The 25,781-nt window shown below is 43.5% G+C and overlaps 1 protein-coding gene across 2 annotated transcripts in view; it reads left to right on the plus strand.

The window, feature by feature from the left end:
* LOC310904690 (protein FAM169B-like) overlaps positions 1–25,781 on the plus strand; it is a 194,999-nt gene that overhangs the window by 102,283 nt on the left and 66,935 nt on the right. The window contains exons 19-21 of one of the 2 annotated variants that reach the window (XR_014588535.1): positions 7,216–19,362; positions 19,509–19,622; positions 24,887–25,050. The gene's annotated coding sequence lies outside the window, so the exon portion shown is untranslated. The remainder of the gene's footprint in view (positions 1–7,215; positions 19,363–19,508; positions 19,623–24,886; positions 25,051–25,781) is intronic. The other variant, XR_014588536.1, reaches the window with a different exon arrangement.

Below are 25,781 nucleotides of genomic sequence, written 5' to 3' on the forward strand. Positions count from 1 at the left end.
TCATAATGCTGTAACACGTTGCTCTGCACATACAGCAGAGAAGAGGGCTTGTGGCAATGGGCCAGAATCACTTAGATCATTTTACCAGGGGCACATCAGAGACCAGGGGACCCCATCAAGGAGCTGCTTTTTCCAGTCCGTAGCACCCCATGTTGTGACATTTCTCGTATTGTTGTCCCCCGGCATTACTTCTGACGACACAAAAAATGATTGTTGTCTTTAGATATAAAAATCAGTTTAACTCTAGCCAGGGTCAAACTGCTGTCACTGTATTCAGATACAGGTTTCAACTTAGTTTTGTCACCCTGTGAGTTGGAAAATTGCAGCTCTGGGTAGGGTCAAACCAGGGTTATAAACTTTCTTTGTGAGCAATTGAGTATGAAACAAAATCTGATTTGCTCAGATACAGGTAATGTTTTTTTTTTTTAATCCTCCTTTTTAAAGCGCAGTCCTGCTTCTCCATGTTGGTTTTAAATAATTCAGCTTTGTGAAACCGGAGGGCTTGAGAAATTTCAGAAATAATGCATGCAAAAGTCTGGCTTTTATACTCGTGATGTCTACGGGATTCTGCAGCATCCTGGCGTGCTGTGTGGGTGTATGTGTACATGTGCTTTTTTTGTACTCGCATGCATACTCAGACACCCGCTCACTCCGTATGAATTGATTATGTTACCCAAATACCTCCTAGGGATCTCTCTCTCTCTTTCCGTGGATCTGGTACAATTTGTTCTTGAAATTACTCTAGGAATTGTACAATGTCGCGTTAAACACACCCACACTGATACGGATACAGATTGAAAGCAGATAGGCATTAAAATGAAGTGGTGTTTAAGTAACTGCTTTTCTGCTCTCAGAATATTTTCTCCTGATAATTCATTTCTCGGGAGTGATGTAGGTTGTGCCTTGGGCCAGGAGGAAGAACTAGATGACAATTTTAAGGAAAAATCCGAGGTGTGCAGACAGAGGCCAGGTTATCACTTCCCAGTTCCGTGCCTCTGAGACACAGGTCAGCCTCAGCTCGTGGCACAGGTGCTATCAGAGAGGTTAACACAGAGGTTGCCACGTTTCATCCCAGAGGAACCAAACAGGGGCAGCACGGCTCCAAATGGGGGAGCCCCTGGACAGAAAGGAACGCAGAAATCAAGGAAACAAAGTGGAGGAACTCCACAAAAGAGAACAGCTTTTAACTGTGCATGCAGAACATGACTCAAACGGGGCCCAAAAAAAGGTGGCAGTATCACCCAAGGGAGGTGCTGAGTGCACCCAGGCACAAACCCTGCTTTTGTGGCTTAACACTGGTGCCGGAACACTGCTGATGCATCTAGCATAGAATAAACACCAGCCGTTGGGCATTCCTCCCTGAATGTCTCCTCTTGCAGGTAGTGGAAACCACCCCGTGTTTGTCTGTTTCCTTTTGGTGGTTGTCTCAGCACAAAAGGGGTGGTGTGGGGGAGCTCACAAGTTGCCACCAAGTGTCTGAGCTATGTATTTAGTTGATGTTCTCACCTGATGGAGGCATTCCAGTTCTCTTCTTGCTTAGATTTTTGGGATTTTGTGTCATTGGTTTGGTTCTCCTGGCACTTTACTCAAGTGGCACTTAGTCTGTTTGCTTTTTTCTGTCTGACTTGTTCCATCCCCTGCTGTGTTCCCTGCATAAGGATACATGGTTTCCATGGCTTTGTTCTTAAAGAAGTGTCAGCCAAAGCTGTTTGTGCCTCTGCACCTAATTGCCTTCTGCTGTGCCTGGGTTTAAAAGCCTGCTCACAACCTGCTTGGTTTTAAGTGCCGTAAGGCTGTTCTGCGGTGAGTCAGAGATGTCTGCCCCTCTGCCGTGGGTCCCCTTGCCTCCAGAAGCGTCCCCAGTTCCCGGTGAGTCTGCTCTTTAACCATCTTCTCAGCCAGGTATTAAACCTTGGTGTTTTTGCCTCTCTTTTCAGTCCTGTGTAGGGTTACTGGGAATGTTTCAGAGAATATTTCTTGTTTGCAGTTTCCTTCCCAAGAGCCTAAATTTTGCTTCCAGAATGTCTTTCCTTCCCTTACATATGTAAATTGTGCCAAAATGGACTAGATTTTTCCCCAGTACCTCCTAAAAGCCAGTTCAGAGTCCTGTGAGGTCTGCCACCTTAGGCTTGGCAGTCACGTTGCCGTGTAATCCTCTCGGGGGTCACAGCCCCACCTGCCTGCTGGTAGGAATCAGCTTCAGGCCTGAATTTCAGTTTTGCAGAGGTGCCTAATTGTTGGCAGCAGACCCTGTCTGAGTGTGTGAAGAGGCCAGGTTTCGGATGTGTGCTTTTTCTTGGCGTCCCCTATTGTACAGGCTCGTGTGCTTCTCCATCAAGTCCTCGCCAGCAGAGCACAGACAGCACAGGCCCTCGCTCAGTATTGTTCTTTCTAGTCCAAGGGTGGATATCCCAGAGGCCAAGGCCCTTTCTTGAGTGCTGGCCTGACTTGTTTGGAACCAGAACTAAGGTTTGTTGTAGTGCTTCCTTATTTCTTTTGGCAGAAGGCTTTGGATTTAACAGCCATCCACTGTATGCTCTGTCTCCTAGGTGTCTGACAGCACTTCTGGAACAGTAGCTCTTGCAAGATCGCTCTACGAGTAGAAACCTCCAGCAAATGAGCAGTAGGATCTCATGGACAGACTCCACCTCACGTGCTCTTGGGAGGTATCATGGCTTTACATCATCAGCTCTGCGCGGCTGATGCCTGACACCTCGTGTGCAGCATGACTGAGCTGTGAACGGAGCAAGAACTGGAATGGAGGCATTCCAGTTCTCTTCTTTCTTAGATTTTTGGGAATCGTGAACCTGTCCAAGACAGCTCGCGCATTCTGGTAGTCATTGGTTTGCTGTGTGATTCAGTTGTCCAGCGCGTGTGCTGCGGGCTGGACACTGCACGTGGGCTCTGTTTTGGGATTTCTGATGATATCCTATTGGGATGTCAGGACTGTTGGTTTCTATAATGAGCTGATCTGTAGTCAGACATATCTAAGTCAGAAGATCCTCTTAATCTTGACTCTAATATGGTTTTCTCTAATTTATAGTCACTTCTAGGCCTGAAGGGTCCTCTATTTTCTGCGACAAATCTATGTCAGTGTGCAATTGTAGATTTTTACACTTTTGTTCCCTTCTTTAGCTGTATTTTCTTCTCTTCCTCCGAGCAGCAGATTATGTATGAAGCACCTAGTACAGTCCTACCAGCTATGATTCTCATTTGAATTCAGCACATCCCACTGTCCTGCTAAGTGTTCTATCAATGTGCCAGCTTTGCTGTATTAACCCAGGAGCAAGGGAAACTACAAGTCACTCAATCCTTGGGCTACAGCAGCTTTATTTTATTTAATGAAGTTTGAGTCATTTTATGGCAGAACTGGGCTGCAATTCCAGCTGAGCCCTTTTGAGCCTGCATATTCTTCTCTGCTGCACACCTCTGGAGTGTGCAGCCAAAATGTAAGTTAATGAAGACAAAGAGGAGAGATGTTCCTGATATGGCTATTTTTCTCTCTTGTTGGGGCATTGATGCTCAGGCAATGCTGGGAGAAGCTGCAATACTATCACTTCACTCATCACAATAACGTTAATCTTTTCCTTGGGGAGACATGTAGCAAGTAGCTGTTGACCACTTTAAAATTTTCTAGAATTTCTGTCTCAAAAAAAACCACCACCCCTTTCTGCAGGTCTTTGGTATGGACAACTCACTCATAAGTCTCACATGATTTATTGTTTATTTTTTACTTCTAACCGTATCTAAAGCATCTAAGGTATTTCACTGGAAAAATAAGGCAAGAACCAATGGGTCAAAAATAGAGAGGTCCACAACTGGCGTATGTCTGTGATGACTATGGCCCAAGCATATTTCTTTTTTAACTTTTCCATCCTTCTGTCTTCTATAATCAAAAATAAGTTGAGTGTTTTGCAATCTGTGGAATGTGTTTTTTCGCATGACCACCATCTGGGCTGCTATTCCTCTGGCCTTTTGTACCTCTCTTTGTTGTTTGGGTTACTGATAGTTGTCTGTCTGGTGGTGTTTGATTTTAGCTTTCTCCCTGGACTCCTCAACAAGTTACACCTAGAAACTTTCCCTAATTTTATCTTTGAGGCTTACACTTCTCTTGGCCTTAACAAACATATCTGAATTTGACAGTTTATTCCTGTCAATACACTGTGCTTCACTTTTAACAAGTGAGTGTTTGTCTACAGGAGGAGATATCAGTCAGGAATAACTCTGGATTATCACTCTGTGGAAGCTCACATTTGGGGTCCATTGCCCTTTGAAAATGGATGCAGATTATTTTACTGTTATTCCAGAATCTGTGTCTTGTCAGGGAGTCTTCAGGCATCCTTTAATTTTTCTCCCTCCTATGTGAACTCTGTGTCTTGAGTATAACAAGCCTTAATTTCAGCTGTCATCGAACCTACTTTCTTTCAGATGAGATTTCTTCTTGGTGCAGTGGTACTCAAGGTGTTCTGGAGATAGGTCTGTCAGATGGGGGGTGAGTTAAATGCTCACTGAAATTGATGGAAACCACTTCAGTGACTCCAAGGACTATTGGGCCAGTCCCTGAGAACACTGAACCGAACAAAATCCAGATATATTCCAGGCTGCCACTTCCTTAACCCTTTTATCGCATTCTTCCATCCCTGTATGTTACCAGAATATCTTTTTTTTTCTTTTTTTCTTTTTTTTTTTTCTTTTCTGAATAGTGAGTTCTTTTTCTGGCTTTTATGATTCTGAAATGAGAACAGGTAATTTTGAACACAGAGTCACTCTCTCATGCCTAACCTACAATATTTCTTTCTTTCCCCCAGCTGAGGACAGGGATTTCTGAGGCTTCCTGCAAGCCTTGGTTTGGTGTGTGTCGGTGTGATGTGCTGCTTCACTTGGCTTGCTCTGCTCATGGGTAATTTAATAAGTGATAATCATGGCCTGCAAGGAATGCCAGCCCTGTTGTTCACACTGTTCCGGTTCATGTCTTCATTTCGTCTGGAAAAGCCACTGTGCCTGCACTAGTGGACTTTCTAGCCTCCCCTGCCGAAAATAGGCACTTGTCTTTTCAACTCTTTTGTGTAGGTGAATGACATCTTCTGATGCTTTTAAATCGAGTATTTTATTTTATTTATTAAATCTTAGGCAATGTTCTCTTAGTTCCATGGGGGAAGGGAAAGGCTTTCTCAAAGGCTGGTTTTGGTCTGTGGATGGTGAAATCCTGCCCATGAAATACAGGAGCATGTCAGAATGTAGAGTGCTCTGAGTTGTGCTTATAGATGAGGGTAAAAAAGAGAGAAAAGGAAATAAGTAAAAGTACAGAGGAATCAGAAATACCAGTGAAGCATCTGTAAAACACTGACTTCAATCCAGTGGTGAAAATCTGCTTATCTCAGTCCTGGATCCATGTCAAAATACTCGCGTTAAGTTTAAATACAGGGAAGGCTGAAGTTGGGAGATTACCTGATCACAGTAACAGCTCATCCAGGCTGGTGCTTCTATGGAAGATGTGAATATCATCAGATTGAAGCCACAGGGGAGAGATGAACTCTTCTTAAAACAACTGAAGGTCTTGTGCTAGACTTACACCCCTGGAATATGTGGGGGTTCTTCAGGTGCCTCTACTGACAGTGAACTGAGGTGGTCTATAAAAATGATTTTCTGGTCATTCAGTAAGACCTGATTGAACTTTGCTTATGCTATGTAGTTCTACGTTATGATTATGACCCTACTGAAAAGATCTGGAGGGTTTGTCTCCAGAGCAGTTTTGACCCTTTGCTATAGATGTCCACTATGCATGGTTACTGTGGGCAGTGGTGGATAAGCAGAAACATTCAGAACAATTTTTTGGTCTTCTAATCTGAAGTAGAGCCCCAGCCCAAAGGAAGCTGTGGGGAAAAGAAAATACCTCACTGCGCGGATGACTGTCAGAAGTTGAAGTGTACAAATGATCACTTCTCAGCGTTTTTCGCAGCGCGGTGATGCGTTTGCCTTCACGCCTTGGTTGCTTTGATTTGAATGTGCCAGGTGCTCCTCCAGACCTGAATGGAAACCAGTTTAAGAGGTGCCAGGAGCCTGTCCCCTCCTGGCGGGGTGCTAGAGCTCCTGCTTTCCAGACGGGCCGGAAAGGTACAGGAGTAAGTAGCCATCAGAGGCTGGTGCTGGTTCAGCATCCTGTCACACAGCAGGCCTGGTTAGCTGCTCCCAGCCACCTGAGCTCTGTAGCAAATGGATTCGAACCTCTCTTCACTCAGCTCTCCTTTTGCCTTTCCACACAAACATTTGTCAGGGTTTCAAAATATTCATTTAAAGCTTCCATGTGCCGGTTAGCAAGAGCAGCAGCCTGCTCTCACGAGTGGGAAGACACGGGAAGGACCGAGGCCTTCGGGCTTGTGGGTGCTTCTTTTCCGCGAAGGGCAGCAGGGCTGGGAAGGCCTGGAGGAGGGATGCCACCACCGGCCTGCAACCAGCAGCGCCCAGAACAGCCAGGAGAAGGTACCAGCATAACCCCGGCTGGGAACAGGCCTCACCTGGCCTCTGGGCACGACCTGAGCCTCGCTGCCCCTTTCAAGCTGTGTGCACGGACAGAAATGAGGAGAAAGCAGGAGCGAAGCAGGCTCACTGTGTGGGTGATGCTCTCTGGGCTAACCTCTTGCCAAGTGACTGAAGGGGAGCGCCGGGAGCACGCCACTTGTGGCGACACTAGAGGTCACTCTGGGACCAAGGATGGAGGCTGGCTGCCATTGGGGCCTGGCGAAGGTCAGCGGCTGCTAATCCGTAGAAATTGCTGAACTACAAGCGAAATTTGTACCTAATTATGAACCGCTTTGATGCGGCATTGCTCCTATCCTAACTTGAGTGGCAATTTCCTAAAGGGAAAAAAAAAAAAAACCACAACCCGCGGCCTTAAGTGGCGTGTCCCTAAGTGTTCCCAGAGCAAGGCCGGTGTTTTCGGCACAAGCTCAGGGCATCTCTGCACGCACTGCTCTGGGCAGCGTTCCCCAGGGTGGCTGACTTGGCTCTACCTGCCTCCTGCCTCCCCTCGGCACAACTCTCAGCTCCTTATCGGCATGGGCAGGGATTCATTTACGTGGTGCTGCCTAGCAAGCCTAGGGGGAAAGATGGATTTAACGCAGCCACGAGACATCTGTGTGCTAAACTCACTGGCTGCGGAACCTATATCGAAAGGATTTAATTTTATTCGCTAATAATCCCTTTTCTCTCAAACAGGTCAGACTAGAGAGGCTGCTGCTACTGCTGCTGCTTTCAGCCTCGTTGGCGCTGCTGTTATGGGTTCCAGGGCTGGTCAGTCACGCATGACATCTGCTTCATCCCGGTGAAAAGTTTTCCTTTTAATATTATTTTTTGAACTCATTTACTCTGGCTGCTCAAAAAAAAGAAGGTATGTCTGCTTTTCGGTTCCCTGAAGTACCTTTGTAGAAGTTAATCTGAGTAAAAGATTTCAGTGATTTCTCCCCCTACCCCTGAAGAGACAGACTGATAGTTTTGGGTCAGCTGAATCTATTTGGAAGTTGGTTAGCAATTAATTCTGGATGAAAAACAAAGAATAAGAAAAATAGTTAAAAAAATCATTTTAACATTTCCTTTTTTTTTTTTTTTCATTGCAAAATGTGCCCAATAATAAAGCATGTTCTCACCCTTCCCCCAGTCTCCCAAAGGATGAAAGGTGACGTGCCTGATATGAGGCTGAACAAAATATTTTAGTTGACCTAAAGCATTTTTGCTAAGTTTATTTTTTCACTTTGGCCATAAAAGGCAAAGCCAGCTATTTGCACAGCTTTATTTGTAAGCCTTTTCTTAGCTCCTGTGGAGGCCAGGTGCCTGCTGGCAGGGGAGGGAATATGCCCGGCGTCCCTTTTTCTCCGTGGAACATACCATTAATGACCCAATTTTGCTGGAGATTTCTAATGCTCTCACAAGGGTTTTGTGGCATGAGGAGGCTTTGCACTTCCCCCATTAGGGCAGGTACCTGGTTGTGGCTGGATTCCATGGCAGTGCAAACATCTCACAAATCTAGCCAGAAATAATTGGGATAACAGGGACTCCTTAGTCTTCGTTCACTCGAGGGTCACAGGACGTCAGATTTGACTTTGTTATTGAAGTCAGCTAATGTACTGGAAATGCCTTCATTTTCTCCCTCTGGAGGCATAGGTTCAAATCTGCCATAAATTACAAGTGACACAGGTTCAGTAGTCTTAATTAAATCCCATGAGGTTATTTTTGTGTGTCAACACTCCCCTTCTCCTCCCTTCTGCACCACTCGGAGCAGCCGAAGGGCAGGGAGGACTCCAGGTAGGTACAAGTTCTCAGCGTAGCACTGAGCTGCGGGAATCAGCTCGGGGCTGGGTTACAGCCAGGCTCTGGCTGTCCTGGTATCAATCTGCCATTGAACTTGTAATGTAGTGTATATTCTTCGTACATTTAAAGCATTCAATTCTGTGCTAGATCGTTATTCCTTGTAGGGAGATAACCGACTATAGAGGATTTCTGTTATCTACAGCATCTCTCCAGCCTGGAATTCATTGATTTCCGATCTACCGTCTAAAGGTGCAGAATAGGGGTGATCAATGCTACAGTGCTGATGTGAATAAAGCATGCCCCCTAATCTGCATTATCAACGGCCCACTTCCTGATATCCTGAGCTGACCTGGTCATGACTGTCTCTTACACAGATAAATACGCTGGCTGTTGCTAACGTGGCTTGAAAGCCTTTAAAATAGGAACGAATCAGCTTCCGCCCAGCTCTCCCAGGGAGTGGCTAGGCTGACTCAAACCTCCTTTAAGCTAATGCTTTTGTAAGGGCAATATGCACTGCTAGCATCTCTCTTAGCCTGGATTTAAATTAAAAGCTTTAATTGATCTCCTGATTTTCCTAGCAGTTTTTATTAAAAAGAAAAAGAAAATCTAGGGGAAAAAAAGAGCCCCCAAACATGCCACTTAGAGAAGAACTGTTTAGAGAGCAGGTTTTTATTTAATAAACAGTGATCAATTGAATTGATTAACCATGAACACATTACAGCAGGGTTTGTTGTTGCTGCTGCTGATAATTGCAGTTCATGTGCATGAGAATATTAAATGGCTGTTTGCAGGATCATTTTCATGCTCTTTTCATTTAACAGAATGGAGAAAACAACAACTGTTGACAGTGATTTTGGTTAGGACTTGAGTGCTGCAGACTGTGCCCTCAGGATGCCTGTGCAATAACTCTATCAATTGTGGCCATTTACTCTGCACTTCCAGACATTTCTGCAAACCTTGCAGCTGTTTTTTTACTAATTCGCTTGGTAATTAGATCTTATCATGCTGGCTCCATGGCTTTACATAAACTGTAAGCATTTGGAGCTGCCATATAAGACATTTTAGAGTTGTCTGTGTTGGTTTGCACTACTCTGCAAAGACCAAGGTGCTCTCAAAAAGCAGTAGAAATGGGGAAGCAGTTGTGACATGAATTCCTGCAGATTTATGAAGATTTCTGTAAAGAAAAGGGGTTTCTTCACTTAAATTAACCACTGAAAGCCAAGCAGCATTGATGGGTTTCATCCTGCCAGATGCTGAGCATAAACTGGGAGCTCTGTTTCTGCCCTCACCTTCACCCTCCAATATGCATCTTTGTCTCCGATAGGAACTGAGGGCTTCAATAGAAGTATTTTATTGTTTTAGGTGTCTCATTGATGTTAAGGAGAGCAATACCATGATCCTGTGAGCTCAGGGTCAGGAGTTGGTATTGATCATGCCCAAACGTATGGATGAAAAGACAGTGAGCCCTTTTGTGGCAGCAAGTCACCTTGAGATGGCTTTATGCAGTGGTATGACTAGCACAACTTGGGATCTAGGTGCCAGTACTGGTGGAGTGGCTTTAGTTAGGCAGATCTCAAAGGACAAAGTGCTCTGCTAGTAACTCCACAGGTGGGCCTCGTTCAGACATTGCAGTGTCTGATGAACTTCCCATAGCAAAACCAAAAGATAAGTCACTCCTGTGCAACAATTTGCAGTGAAACAGTGCTGTTCCATGGCTAAATACATCAGGGTCTCTAAAATCTTTTCCAGTGCCACCTCCCAAGTGTGGTGGGGACAGAGTTTCTCTATGGGTATGTCTCTGCTGCCCACTGGGTGCAGGTACACCAAAGCTCAGCGCAGCAAAGATGGGCAGAAATACCTCTGGAACAAGACGCAAGCCATTGCAGAGCCCAATGCAATATTTGCCATGCTAAGAAATTCTGCAGTAACTCCTGGACTAACATGGCTAAACATTGTGGTGTTTCACTAATCTCGTGGTGGTGTTTTGAGCCCCGTGAGCTTCCTGATGTAACCATTTCCTAGCATCGGCCCCCAGCACTCAGCTCGTGGTGTGCTGCTGGGCACCTGCAGGCCAGAAGAGGGACACACGTGCCCTTGGTGACTGTGTGCTAGCTATGAATTCAGACACTTTATTTTCAGATCCCAAATTTGTTCAGTCAGTTCTATGCTGTGCCAGGGAAAGGCAGAATATGGGTTATTTTCAGGATTATTGTTTGCTGTCTATAGATTACTTAAGTCACCGTATGGTTTTCTGTTTTGTACTCGCCATAATTTGCACTTCCCCTGGGAGTATAAGCTAAGCTGTGTGTGCTGCAGAAAGGTGTCTTTGCTGCTAGGAATGGAGAGACGTGGCCTGTAACCTCAGCAAAGGTCCTATAAATGACAAAGCTGCAAGGTCTGGAGGCCTGGAGTTCCATCTAGTTACTGATGAAACTCGACTAACAGGACCCAGAAGAGAGTTTGGCTGCAGTAGATGTCAGAGTAACACATAACTCTTGAGTTTTTTGTGTGTAAATAAATTATTACAAAGTTTTGCTATAAAATCTCACAAAAGATGCAAAGATATTATGGGAAGAGGCAACATTTCCAGATGGACTTTGGTGGTTTTATCTGTCAGGTGATGCTGGCAGATGTCATCGTAAAGGTACTTGTGCTGCTTGTAAAGGCTGGTGTGGTAATACAATAGCTGTGAGGGTCTGAAGAGGTATGTGAGGAGACATCTATAGGGAGAGGGAATAACTTTTATTAGATAACTGATATGTTGGGAAGAAAACATAAGCTTTTGGGCTCGTGAGCCCTACTTTCTGGAAAATTTCTGGAGTTCTTGAAAGTCACAACCCAAGGGATATACAGGCCCTCCAGAATTCACCTTTGATAGGGCACTGAGACTTTCAAAAGGATGCCAAGTCTGCGTGCATGGTGTGAAGCAGAACTGAACTCCTGTACCCTGCAGTGCTCACATCGGGACTTCGGCTGAGCTGAGCTCTGAGGACTGAGACCTGTCTGGGGCCCAGAGAGAGAGCACCTTCAGGACCCCTAGGGCCGATCCCTTCAGGGGAACTTTTGCCTTGACTCCCTGCTCACTACGAGGGATACTAGTCAAACTGGCAGAGGTGATTCCGTTGGAAGAATTGGAGAAGTCTGCATGGGTGATCTTTACTCCTCCAGCACTTCAAAAAAGTTGCTATGGCATGTTTTGTGCCGTATTGTTATCTCAATGAATATCATTACTATGTCTTAGTTGTGCTTGTGCCAAAAATGATATTGTGGGCCCTAGGGTGAATTCATTGGGTTTACACTGTAAAGTGTAATAATTTCAGAAAAGGACAAATCTGGCCCAAGTGAATATGCTCTGTGTCCATTTGTGTTACAGGCCTTGGTGCTTGCCAGCAGCTGATCCACTAATGCATGCCCTAGGAATTTCGGTGTGCCCGGTAGATATGCATTTAGTATCACATGAAGACCCTCAGGCCCAGTGCAGTAGAAATCTAAATGCCTTTGCCACCTTAGATAAATGCAATAACTGGAAGAAAGAATGTGTGTGTATAGATAGATCCAGGTGTATTGGGCATTTGAAACTTTTTTCAGTAATAAACTCTTGGGAAAAGTTTAGCTTCAGCATCAAGCTTTGATCCAAATATATAAGAACTTCAGAAAAGTTTAGTTTGAAATCTTTAAAATACCTGACAGAGAAATCCTCCAGCCCACTAAGGGCTGATGTGCTGGTAAGTTTCAGTGGTGGTGGTGAAAGAGGCACTGCAGGTAGATGGATCTCTGGACAACTGAAGGGTGACAGCAGCATATGCCATAGGGATTTTAACAATAGCAGCAATAATAACAACAACAGTCTCAGGTTTTTAAATTTAAATACGTGGGTTCAGACATGTGGGGTGTATGTGCACTTCAGAATACAGAGATAGCTACCCCAGCTCTGGACAAAGGAGGTTGAAAGCTGGATGCAGTATGGTCAGATCTGCCCAACAATTTAATTACCCGAGAAAGCAAGGGCTTTAATTTGAAGGTAATACTGTGCTAATACGGGACAGGGCTGCTTCCCTGTGAGTGCTGCACGGTGCCCTATGAGATGTAGATATCCTGGATCATTTGAAGTGACCTGGGACGCGTGTACACGTCAGGTCATGTCCTGTGGATACTGTCCTCGGGTCCCAGCCTGGCACTTTAATCAGCCGTGCCCACATCTCCCCCTGGCTGCACGGTACGGGCTCTGGTGGGGAGGGGGCTCTTTTCTATTATATGGGAGCATGCAGAGAGAGAATTTACTCCTCAGGTTCTGAAAGCTCTGTGTGAACTTCAATATGACGGTGCCAATTTTAATCAAAGAAATGTACTGCGGATGTCACCTGCATTTTTATCCGGTCCTCTTTGACAGAAATAGAATTTAGTGTTCTGCTAGAGATAGAAAGGGCAGAAAAACTCACTCCGAGATTCATTTTGCTTGCTGTTATTCTACTACCATAATTACCACTAAACACAATTACGGGCAAGACAAATGACATTTTTAGCTTTGGTCTTTAAAGACAAGAGTTAATTTCAGGCTTTGACCAGAACTATGTTAATTAGCCTCTACTCACTCTCTTTGTATGGAAGTATATCACCCAGGACTTAGCATAGGTTGCCTTTCCTGTATCTTTGAGTAATGAAAGGACACGGCATGGCAACCAAATCAAGGGTTGCTGCATTAACAAGGCCACTTTTCTGCCCATTTATCATCTATTAAAGGTGCACTAGTTTGTAAAGTAACACCACCTTCAGCGGGGCCGCCAAGAACGGCTCCTCATTTATTTTCTGCATGGTTTAAGTTGGAGTTAGACCCACCTTGTAGCTCAGAGGTGACAGCCAGTAAGAAAAAGTACACTAATTGAGACATCTCAAGGGAGAAATAGAAGAAAACTGAAAAGGTAATTAGAATGAGAGGGTTTCAAGCTGGGTAAGTAAAATCGAATGGAGGTGCATATTAGGGGCTGTTACAGATGGGAAAGAAAGTACTTGCAGAATAAAAAAAAAAGAAGTGAATATTAGAGAACAGAGCACCCTTTTCACACTTGAAAAATAGAGGACAGAGATGAAAAATAATGTAACAGTGGAGATACAGGCTGGGAAAAAAAAAAAAGCTCCAGAAATATGAAGGACATATTTAAATGTAAGAGAGAAAGAATGGGGAAAAATAATAGAGCAGATCAATTACTAGAGCTGTAGCCTAGGAAGGAGAAACTGTCAAATGAATATTTCTGGAGCTGTGGAAAAGTCTCCTTCCTTTGTGGGGGATGCAGTATGTTTGGGCTGTGTAGGACGGGTTTCTTTTGGGGGCTAATGCAAAATTTGAATTTGCTGCAGTGTCTAATGGAGACAAATAGCCCAAAGGGAGAGCTGGGCTGAAGGCTTACCTGGGCAGGAATGGATTAATTAGACTTTATTTGGCATAGCTGAAAGCTAATACCAGACCTTTTTTCTAGTGGTTGAAGGTTTAGCCCCTCTCTTATGCTTTAATTTCAATAGTTAGGGACATGCTGAGGTCCAACTTTTCTCATTTTAAACCTTCCCTTAGCTGGCAGAAAAGAATCATGAGGGCTACCCCGAGGCCATTTCCATCTCACCCCCAGGGAAGCTGATGTCGGACTCCATTCCCTCGGGCAGATGTACACCCAGATCAAAGCAGGCAGACACCTGAAGAGGAACACACTTCTACAAGTGGGAAATGGCAATTGCTTTCCGTTGTGGCCACAGCTGATTAGGCAGGATTGCCCCTTTTGGCCCCTCTTGGAGGCAGGAGGCTGGAAGTGAAGACCATCGGTGGTGCAGATGGGACATGGTGTCCTCTAGGTGCAAGGCTGGAAGGTGGGACCCCAGAGCTGTGGCAGGAGAGGTATATATAACCCTAAAACGGTGACGACCCCAATAGTTCGAAGGACCAAAGCATATCTCTGTATCAGAAGGCAGTGCTGCGCAGAGGTTCCTTATCTAGCTCTAAGCAAGCAAATTGTGCTTGCACCCTCGAGTGAAATGGTTCAGGGGAAATCAGTAGGGGCTATGTGTCTGGAAGTCTTTGAGGGACTGGACCAGCGGTATTTGTTCTCATTAGAAGTAGTTTGTACAATGTAATGTACAACATATGATGTATGTAACGCAGCAGCAACTAAGTTATATCCTTGAAATTAATATTCGCTTACCATGGAAATGGAAGTTCCTGATCCAAGTACAGTATTTGTAGTTTTAATTGTTAGTCTCACTAGAGTATTTTTCCTATTCATTTATTAGATTTTTCTTTTAATAAGCTTCACTGATAAAATAGAAAAGGGTTTGCTGTTTCAAAAAAAATTGTACCAGCTTCTGGTTAAACATGTTTGAAACTATTAATAACACACTAGCATTCTTTAGCCACTGAAATTTTTGAGCACTTGATCAAACCCTATTTTCATGTTTCCATTTTATTTTATTTATTTGTTTGTATTTAGGAAAAGTTGCCTTGAAACTGGAAACTATAAATATTTTAATTACATTTCATCTCTGTTCTTCCCAAGAGGTAATGAAACCCAGCTGAAAATTTACTAAAACTGAAAGAGAAGAAGCACCCCAAAACTTTAGAAAAGTTAAAAATAAAAAAAGAAAAAAAAAAAAGACATTTCAAAGAGAAATTGTACGAGCACGTACTGAAAACCAGTGCATGAAGGCAGGCCGGCATACCTTGGCTACTTCACATTATTATAAAGCTGTTTGTGTGGCTGAAGTGTTCATGGACAGTCAGGGTTGCTGCATTTGGTACTAGATGCTATCTGAAGAAATAAAATGTAGCTGTGGACCCCAAGTTAATTACCGTAGATAGGGAAATACTCTCAACATATATTTCCAGGATAACAAATGAATGTGTACTTTTCTTTTTCAAGACATTCAGCCTTCTGCATAAGAAAACAGTGGCAAGTTCAGTGGAAAGTGACAGTGCTCCTAGTACTGGGATTTCGGAGATCACAAACTCACTCTAAGGACTTGAAAAACAAAGAAGACTCTGCAACAGAGAATGTTTTTCTTCATTCATCGTTTGAAAGCTGCCTCAAATAGTGCTAAGAACAGATTATTTTCGATATGAGTTAGCCCCAGGGGTTTGATAAAAGGGGCTTTTCCTTTCCAGCTAGCTAACGAGACGTGCTCTGCAGAAGACCTGAGTGGGTGGGATGGCAGCTCTGGAATTCCCCAGACCCAGCGAGCTTTTCTGATCCAGGGAGCCAAAAGACAAAGATGGGTCCCAGGCCTGGATGAATACGGGATCTGCACAGACAGTGCTCATTCATCAGCTCTGTAAGCCTGGAAATCTTCTGAGGAAAGGTGGAAAACAAATTAATGTCCCATCTCCAAACTCCTGTAAGTTCTCCAAAGCTGAACTGTTCCAAGGGAAGCAGCTTCCTAGCTGGGAGAGATGTGTCTGGCTTCCACTGCAGGTAGAGTTACCCAGATGGTTCTCTGGAGAAGAGAGCTAGCGAGGAGCTAAACACTTTGTTGCTTATGCAGAGTGTATTTTACCAGTTCTAACTGAGCATTTACCAGAGCCTTCTTCAGAAGTTCAGGTAGAAAACCAGAAACCAGGATTTACAAAGTTGCCTTTCACTCCTTGGAAGGGAACACAGACCTCCTTTGTCACCTCCTTTAAAAAATGCCCCGTTCTGTGCCTTAATGGATATTGCCTCCTGGCACCTGCTGGTGGTCTGCTTGCAAGCAGCAAGAGTATTAGCTCTGAGAAAAGGCAGCAACCAGCAGGCCTGTCAGTGACTGGTTTTCAAATGAAGCAGTCCTAAATGAAGAAATCATTTTCTCTTATGCAAAAAGTTTTGTAATTTGCCTTCTTATGCTGCTCTGGAGTGGCCCCTTAAACTATTTGGCCAGCCAGTGCATGGGATTCATTTGAATATAGCCCATTTTCCTTCAGTATTAGGCCATTCAGTTAAACAACTAATATAACTGTGGGTGGCAATGGACATAAAGAAACCAATTCGGATTAGCTGCATTATCAATAATGACCAAGCCGTGTGATTCCATTTTCAAAAATCATTGCCTGGTTACACTCACAAAAATCTGAATGGGAACAACATGCTTCAGAATAGACTCAAAATATTTCAAGGTTCAGTTATGGTCCAATTTCTATCTAATAATCAGGAAGTTGCTAAATGAACTTCACTGTTCTTAAGGAAGCGTTTGCCTGGCAGGGACTGCAACCCTGCCACCAGCCTGTCCCTATTAACGTTCATTTTACATAGAATCTGTGAGCCATATTCATCAAAAGTACCTCATTTTTCCAGCCTCTTTTTGCTCTCTTTGTTTCTGGTAAGAAATTTCAGCAGTTATTTCCTGAGAGTTGAATTCTGCTTCCTATGTGGGTTTAATTTCTCATGTATGATTGGTTATGGCATACGTATAAAGTGCGTATGTTCTGTTTAAGTATTTATTTTCTCCATGCAATGATATTGTTGTCTCTGTCAGTGTCTAGATCTAGGCAGACAAATGAGTTGAACAAATGGAAACCAGTGTCACAAAACATCCCCAAAAGCTTCACCCAAATTTCTAAATAGCTAGAGAGAACAGACAACACCTGCCCTCCCTGACTTCACTGCTGAGGGAGGGGAATACCTGCAATAAGAGTTTGATGTCCTTCAGCAGACAATCTCTGTGATTTCTCATCACCCACCTGGTTTTAGAAATTCAACTTGCCATTCAGGAAAAAAATATACCTTAAGCATCATCATTAATTGGGCTTTACAGCCCAATAATAATTATTAATACTGGGCACAACTGCATGACAGCCTGTTTATTCCTAGGTACCTATGAAGAGCCTGCCTTAGCTTTTCTGTCTGTCTCCTTTTTTTTTCTTTCCCTTTTTTTTTTTTTTTGAAGCAGTGGGAAAAACACCTGAATAATTCAGCAAGAACCTTTTACATTATGAAAAATATAATCAGCTGGCAAGGGTGAGATATCGTATTTCTACAGGATGCTAACTCGAGTCTTACAAGTGACTGCAAAATTAATGCCAAGGCGCAGTAGGTGTGGATACACATTTCCCTCATTGTTCAAGGCAGCCTCACCCCGCGCAGCGGGCTAAGAGAAGACTGTGTATTCCTCACCATGCCTACCTAATGCCAGTTAATAATTTAAATCCATTAATCGCTTAAGATGAAGACTTAGTGTTGCTTGACTCACCACCACCAAGCGGGGTGTTCTTCCGGGCTAAATAAAAGATCTTAAAATATCGTCTTGCTGCAAGGGAACGGGCAGTGCCACAGCTTTCCTCTTAAGAGGCTTCCCCTTTTGTTGGGGGTGGGGGCTTACTATGCCAAAAGCGCTTAAGTAAACAATAATATCAGTACATCATAAGTAGATGTCTGAGAATATTAGCTGTTTATTTCACTGACATACTCTGAAGAGTCTACAGGGGGCTCTTTCAAGAGTCAGGACCTCAATGTAATATACAAGCTCTGATTCTGATATTTCCCTTGATAACTGTGCTCTACCATATTGGGGTCGGAAGTCAGCAAAGGTTCATTGGCTGTTGTAATGCTCACTGTCACCAGTAATAAGTACAAAGGACTCGCTTTAAAAGCTGGCTTATAAAACTTTAAGGAAACTTGGATTGCTTAAGTGAACTTCCAAGGCTCTTCAGGGGCCAAGTGCACTTTGGTTGTCTACTTATATTAATTTCACAGAGTTGAAAGGGTCAAGCAATGCAGTTGGTGATGCTTATTAATTTATGAAACACAGAATCTTGCACTAGCTTGCTTTGACCACTTTCGCTCTCCTTTTAGAAAATTTAATATACATTAAAGCTTGCTAGACAAGGACGCCCTAAAGGATTAAGCCCAAAGTTCACAGCTGGACTAAAAGGTTCAAAGACGTTGTATCCGCAACACTGATTTGATTCCAAGTGACATTCAGACAACGGGACCGAATTGTGGATGTTTGAATGTGTAAGGAAACAGCAATTAGAGGAATACCACAGAAAGGCAAAGGATTAGGATTTATTTTCCTTAAAATGGTAAAACTGATAACGGTCTTACTCTTTCTTTCATGGGGGGATGCATTTGATCACATCAGCTTTTGGGGTCAGTGGCTGTCAAGAACGTATTTTGGTGTTACGATAGAGCTTGCCGAGCTTTAAATGTTCCTGCAGCCCTAGAAACTTTACAGAATATATCAGATTGTTGTGGCAATACTGAGCTGAGTTCTGGGTAGGAAAATATTAGCCAGAAGGGAAGAAGGAAAAGAGAAATGGATAGCTGCTGAAGTAACAGGATTAGGATTTAGAAACCTGAGTAATCCTATTCAGGGGTATTTCTGCATTCTGTTTACTTGCTTTTGAATTGCTTTGGTGTCTTGTCCAGGGGAGATAATTCCAGAAGTCATTCACACCCAGGCTGCAAATTCGATACTGCATTCAGGTGACAAATGGAGTGTGATTGCAAAGCTGCCCAGAAAATTGGAAATCAAATTGGCTGTGATGGTTGGTCTATGTGGTCTCCTTTTGGAATCAACAAGAGGGAGAAGAAAATGAAGGACAGGAAAATGAAGTGTGTCCTACTGTACAGAAGATGAGTTTATTTAGCCAGAGTTGGTAAAGGGGGAAGCAAATTTCACATTATGTCAGTGCTGATTCCCGAGGCCTTAGGGAACACTCACCTCGTGGAAGCAGCTGTACTGCACTGGAAATTTTCTATTGCAAAGAGAGACTCTAAACCCTGTAAGGGAGTCGCAGTAGTGCAGAAAGTTTACTTTGCACCTGGGCACAAAAAGCTTCAGATAAGATTGTGGGGCCCTGTTGTGCGTCACATGCTGGGAGGAAGTCTGGGGCTGGAGAGGATTCGTAGCTTTCACGAGGGAAAATGGAGACAAATGTGGGGAGGCAAAACAGCTTGGAAGAATTTTGTGTGATTTGTAACACTTAGTTTCCATCCAGAGAACAAAACTCGCACGTTCAGGACTTCAGCAGCGTTACCCTTGCATTTTAAACCATTTTAACAGAGAGAACAATGCCGGAAATCCCACAGGACACATGAGAAAGGGGTTTGTGCCGAATCCCCATTACCATTTTTTTTGCATTTACTTGCTGACAGAAAATATTTTTTCTTATAAAATGACCTCAGAGATCGTATACTATGGGGTATTTGGTTTAAAATGTACTGTAACCTTCTTTTTTTTTAATTGATCAGATCAGCCTTGAACACTCAAAGAAAAATCTGCCTGCTCTGAATATTGCCTGAGGATTTAGAAAGGTCTTTCTTGGAAACAGAAGAATGAGATGAAACAATCATCTGTAAAGCATGGTAAGAGAGAAAAAGAATAAAGGAATGAGTTATGTTTGACTTGTCTTCATCCAAGAGAGGATTTTATTTTCTGGAGTAGGCTTTAGATGTGGGAGATGTTGTGGGAGCTGCTCTTTACAGTTGTAAGATGCAGATTTATCATGGTGCCAATGCAGGCCATGGACTTTGTCCAAGGAGTAGCTGTGTTTGGAGGTATAATTGTCTTCTTGGTGCTCCGCTAATGCTGATTGTTTTGTTGTGGGAAGGAGCTGTGAAATACTACAATTGCCACTCATTCTGTTAGGAGCTGGAAGCTGGTTATTTGAGATCAGCAATGAATGACTGCCTAGAGGTTCTCCTACTGCTCTCTGCAGTTCCAGTGTTTCACTAGAAGTTTCAGAATGTGGATTTTTTCTCCTGCTTTGGTAACTTGTAAACCACAGCCATTTTGGTTTGCAGTAAGACTACATTATTTACCACCTCAGTTGTTTGAGAAAACTTGCTAATGACAGGTGTCAATCAGGTAAATGTCTGCCATCTCCCACCTGAGCAGAAGCAACGCTACAATTTCAACTGTGTCATTAATAAACAAGGAGCCAATGGATTTGAGAGCACTGGAAAACCTATGATCACTCACTCTGTCAGTCACACCTTGATGACATCTACTTGCAGATATAATGAAGAAAGATTATCATTGCTCTATGTGGCTGCAGCAGCTCTGGTCAGCAAGTAATGACGATGTTGTCTCACTGGTCAGACCTGCCTCCCAGAGACCAACAACATGTTAAGTGATGTCTTGGTGGTATTTTGGGCCCTCATTTATGTGATGGCAATAGAAATCTAGAGGGAAAAGGCCTTTCTTTTTTGTGACACAATGAATTTCATGCCATTCTCTGCAAATTCTGTTAGTCATGACCAAAATCAGCTTACTTATGCACTGATGACTCTGAGGAGAAGCAGTGAAAGACCTTTCTTTTAAGCAAAGACCTTGGCTTAGTGTGATACACCTCCATAAAATGTTGGCTATATGAGTATCCTCCAGTGCCTCTTGTGATGGGGCAGGGGAAGTAAGCCATTAGCTGTGCCCTGTGGAAATGTATAAATAAAATATTTTGTCAGTATTCTAGCACCTTTGATCAGGACAGGCTGTTCCCAGGGTGCTAGCGGCTATTGGGAATTGTACACCGAGTCCTTCTCTGCTTGTCCTTCCTTGCCTTAATTTGTGTCTGCAATTAAAGGTGTTTGAAAGGTATAGATATATGGCCCCATGTTCATAGAAAGGGACAAATGTGAATAATAAAAAGGACCAGCTGAGTTCTGCTGGAACATAGGTAAAGTGAAAAGCAAGGGGATGTCAAGACGTTTCTTTTTTACAGATGTAATCAAGCATCACAAAGACTGCCTTGTTTAGCTGGTGTTACCCCATCCTGAGTAGGGTGGCTTGGGTAGTGGGCTGGAAAATATAAAAGGAGCCATAGCAAGAGAAGCCTTTTTAAATCCGCTTAACATCCCCAAATTTCTGTTGTGTTCAAAGATGACCCAGTGCAGAGCTGACACATTCACCTGCTCTAATATCAGGCAAGTGGAAACGCTCTGGGTTTTGCTTTCGATGTCTTGCATTACTTGGGAAGCATATTCCAGCTCAGTCCAGAACAAAGAGCTAAATCCTGCTGAAACAATTGGTCCCTGGGGGCTTGAGGCTATTCTCTCTAATGTACATATAAAAGTCACTAATACCAGCTGCAGATGAAATCACAGATGAAATCTTACTAATTAATTGCATGAACTTTGTTTCTGCCTGGTTTGCCATTCTCTCAGCCCTGCATGAATATCTGGGCATCCATACTGTACACCTCAATGGGGCTGTTGATTTTCCAAGGAAGACTAACAATTTCTGTGCCTAAAATAGCCATGCAATTACTTCTGCTCACATGGTCTTGCAGTAACAAAATGGTTTCTGAAAACTGGTTTTGTTTGCACGTGATTGAAAAGTCGCCCTATGTTGTTCTGCCAAGTTAGGCACTGATTCAGGTTTATGACCATATCATTAATATTTTAGTACCGCATCAGTAACTGGTTGCTATTAATATGTAGTGAGACAGTGATATAAAAAGGGAGATGTTCCCACTCATTTGGCAGAATTTGCATTACAGCTGGATGAAATTTATAACACATCTTCTGCAACCTACTGGTCTGAACTCCTGTTATTAATTTCTGCTGTGTTTATTTCTCCTTTATGTTCACTTTGGGCAATATTCTATCAAGTTTCCTGGCAGGCACAACAGTGGATATAGCTAATTTCAGCTGACTGCAGGAGGACTTTGTAGAAAGTGAATTTCGAATTAGCACTAGTATTTGCAGCAAAAATCTCCCCCTGAGAAGCCTATTCCCCTCAGCCTGGTGTCTGCAGCACTTAAGTTCATGTGAATAGCCCTATTGACTTCAGGTGGGCAGCTGTTTAATTACCTTCCTGAATCGAGGCCAGGACCAGGAATCAAGCCCCCGGCAGCCGACCTGGGTGCCTAGTCAAACTGCTTGTCTCCTGAATGCCAAACTTCCGCGAGTGACCCACGGACTGTTTGAATAGGTAATTTGGCAAGTACTTTTCAGTCAAGAATAAATTTGAGGAAATCATCATTCAGTGCACAAAGAGATGAAATTTGTGCAGTATATTTTTTCATGATGAGGCAGCTATTGGCCGGATTTATTCAGCCTGCCTGCCTCTTCCTGTTCCAATACGCCCAGCAATCACATTTTTCCCCCACGTTTTATTTAAGAACTCTGAAATGACAAGTCTCCTGCTTTTCTACTGGGAGAGCAGTGTGCTGTACGCAGCATGCTGTACGCGGGTGGAGGAGGATAAAGAATGACATGCTACTCTGTAAGCTACAACTATTTTTTTTTCCAGATCTGCATCTGCTCCTGTCCCTCTTCCGTTCTCAGATCACCCTTTGGCTTCCCTTAGGAATCCAGCTGTGTCATCACGTTGTGTGGCATCCTAATATTTCATACTAAGCTGTAAGCCAATTAGGAATGACTACTTACCATGCTGAATCATAGGAAAAGTATGTGTCCTTCATATAACGAACCTCCTCTTTTTTGGCAAGACAGATAACCTACACATTATATTTATAAGCCCTATGGCTTTTCACGATACCCAATTAGGACGCAGCTTCCTTTCACACTGCTGCAGTATTTTAAGGGACTTGTTTACAGATGGATGCTTATTGAAAGTGCTGACCTACCACCATTATACCTTATAACATCTTTCATCTGCAGAGACTGAAGCACTGGACAAAACTTGATGTTGTAATCACCTTTAACAGGATGAGAACGTGAGTGCAGCAAAATATAAACACCTTATCCCGAGTTCCTAAATGAACCGCTGACCCTGGATGAGGGTGCAAACATGATCGTGTGCCACCCAGAACTGAGGGAAGCGTCAATTAAAGTCAGACTGTAAAATAAAGCCTGTTGTATCTAAAAAGAAGAAGGATGAACCACTGATGTGGGTATTTGCTTGAGGTACTGAAGAGGCAGTTGGAGAATCAGTGTATGGATGTGCGAAGTGGTTAGTAATTAGCATCAAAGAGAAAGATATTAAAATTTATTTCCCATGCTGAAGTAATTAATGGGCTATTATGCCAGGTGTCTAAGCTGCCCGGAGGTCTGGGATAAATAGCATTACAGCAGAAGATGCAAAATATGATTTAAGGTGAAATGGAAGGATGTTCTAGCAGAGCACTCAGGATGCCCCCCTTCTCCAAATGCTGTTGCTTTTTCCTAAGTTGCTAAGTAGCCGCTGATGGTATTTATTACCTGGGAAGAGACGTGCTGCTTTACATTTGTCTTTGGATCCTAGCAGTGTTGCAAACCGAAGGCTCCCGCGACCTGTGCCTGACACCTGCATCTTTCACGTCTCATCTAATCTTGTCAGGCTGCACTGCGGGGCGAGCAGGGCAGCACCCGAGCGGCAGCACCCTGTCCCCACAGAGGCCAGGTAGCTACCTACCACCCTCGGGCGACAGATTTGACATCCAGAGTTAAGGACTGCATTCAGATAACAACCCCGGCTGCGGATATGTCTAGGAAGAAAGGATAACCTCAGATTCAGCTTCCCTAAAGCATCTCCCAAACCAAGCCCAGCCATTTTTGTTGTTTCTGCTGCTAACAGAGATTGGGGCTGAACAAAGCGTGGGAGTCGCTGGGTTAAGGCTTCTTCAGCAAGGTCTGGCCATCCATTGCTAGGGTTCAATTTGCTGCTTCACTGATCACATCCCCTTTGCATTCCCTCCCAAATACCTCGGGGACAAACAAGCTTTCCCTCAACCTGCCAGGAGAGAGCCGTGGTGATTCACAGCACTGACATCTGTGGCCGAAAGCATAACTGCGGGCAGCTGTGGGGGATCGGGGAGGTTCTGCCATGCTGAGGAGTCCCACCTGGGCTCAGCAAGGCCGAGGACTCAGGTGTTTGTAGTGAACTCTGATGGTAAGGTAGAACAAAGGAAGCAATGGTGTAATTCTCTCTTCACATGGAGGATAAAGCGTAGGATATTTTTCTTGCTAAGAGAAGCCTTTGGTAAGTTAAAGAGAAGTTAGTTCTGCTGTAAAGGTTTTATGTTTTCTCTGTAGTAATGTTTCCTTTATAAATGTAGGGGTTTAGAAACCTGTTGGCCTTCAAGAGAAAATTGTTCGTTTAGGAGCTGTACCTTTCCGTGTTATTCAGATGTGTCTCAGTTAATCGCTGCTGAAGACCTTGCTGGTCTGTGTTGCAAAAATATTATTATTTTAAATGCAGCACGTATGTAATTCATGGGGCTCTTCTCTGAGTAGATAAGGACTCATCTCAAATGTCAGGGTAGGGGAAGAAAGGATACCTGACCTAGAGGGTGAGAATATTGAATGTTGGACTTGACATTCCCCTAGTATTCGCTGTGATAACATCAATCTCAAGGAACCTTCCTGGTATGAATACAGAGCTGCTGCATTTAATATATATTTCCCAAGGAATTTCATAGTAATTGAGCATTAAATGATGTCCACTTATCATAAAGCGTTACCATTTTTATTAAAAATTATAAATGGTCTTCAGGAGAAGAGAATATCCCAGAATCGTAGCACCATCTCTATCACTCCTTGTGCTGTAATTGTCATTGACCGCCTTTACTGTATTAGAGCGAGACAGTTCATAATTTTCTCAGCTGAACAAATGAAGATTTGTGAGCAAAGGAAGGCACTGACTGGATTATGTAGTGTCATTGATTTTTATTCTCCTTGTTTCACAGAATACGCTTAAAATCTCGCTGTCCCTGTGACGGGCCTTATTAGCACTCAGAGGAGGCGGCGTGGGTTGGATGGCGGTAACATGTGCTGTTCTGCTGCACACAGAATTGTGCCTGGTGGAGGAGACGTCAGAGCTGACCTTGGCATACACCTGCTGGATGTCCAGGTACGAGCCAGGCAGTCTGAATCTGGCTGGGGGTCTTTGCCCAGTGTGTGGGTTGGAGTGAAACGCTTCTGCAAAGGTGAAAATCTACTGAAACAGTGACCCGAGGACTGCTCAAAGGGGACTGGGTTGCCTGTTTTGCAGATGGGGAAAATTGTGTCTCGTTCATTAACGTTTAATTCTCAGAAAGATGATGGCAAATGTTGGCATTTCCCTTCTATAAAGATGATGGCTGTTATGCAGGCTGTCAAAGCACCTACCCACAGAGCCTCTCTTTGCTGGGGCTTTCAAAGCTTTTCAGATTTGAAGAACAAAAACCCACGTGAATGATGACTTCCCCCCAGTTTGTGTGGAATGTTGGTTATTTCACCTTGCTGTTTTGTGCCATTTGGGGATGTTTGTGCATTAAAAGTTCCTGAAAGGTACATTAACTGTAAAACACTTCTTAAGATTGAAAAAGGGTAAGATTTGAAAATTGAAAACTGATATTTATTTGCAAAATTTTACCCAAATCTATTAATTTTTACTCCTACTGGGACTAAAAAAGGTAATTAGATGTTCACAGCAGAAATGATCTTACAGAACATTGCTATTCTATTTTATTGTCATTAAACAACAAGTAACGAGCCATTGAGAAATAGGAGGGGAGCAGTAACAGAAGTTATGGCAAGATCCGTTATTTCTCTTTATGTTCTTGAAGCTTGTATGAAATCAAGTGTGTGGGCTAAAAATAC

Source organism: Anser anser (genome assembly GCF_964211835.1).
Source record: "Anser anser genome assembly, chromosome: 10".
NCBI classification, from domain to species: domain Eukaryota; kingdom Metazoa; phylum Chordata; class Aves; order Anseriformes; family Anatidae; genus Anser; species Anser anser.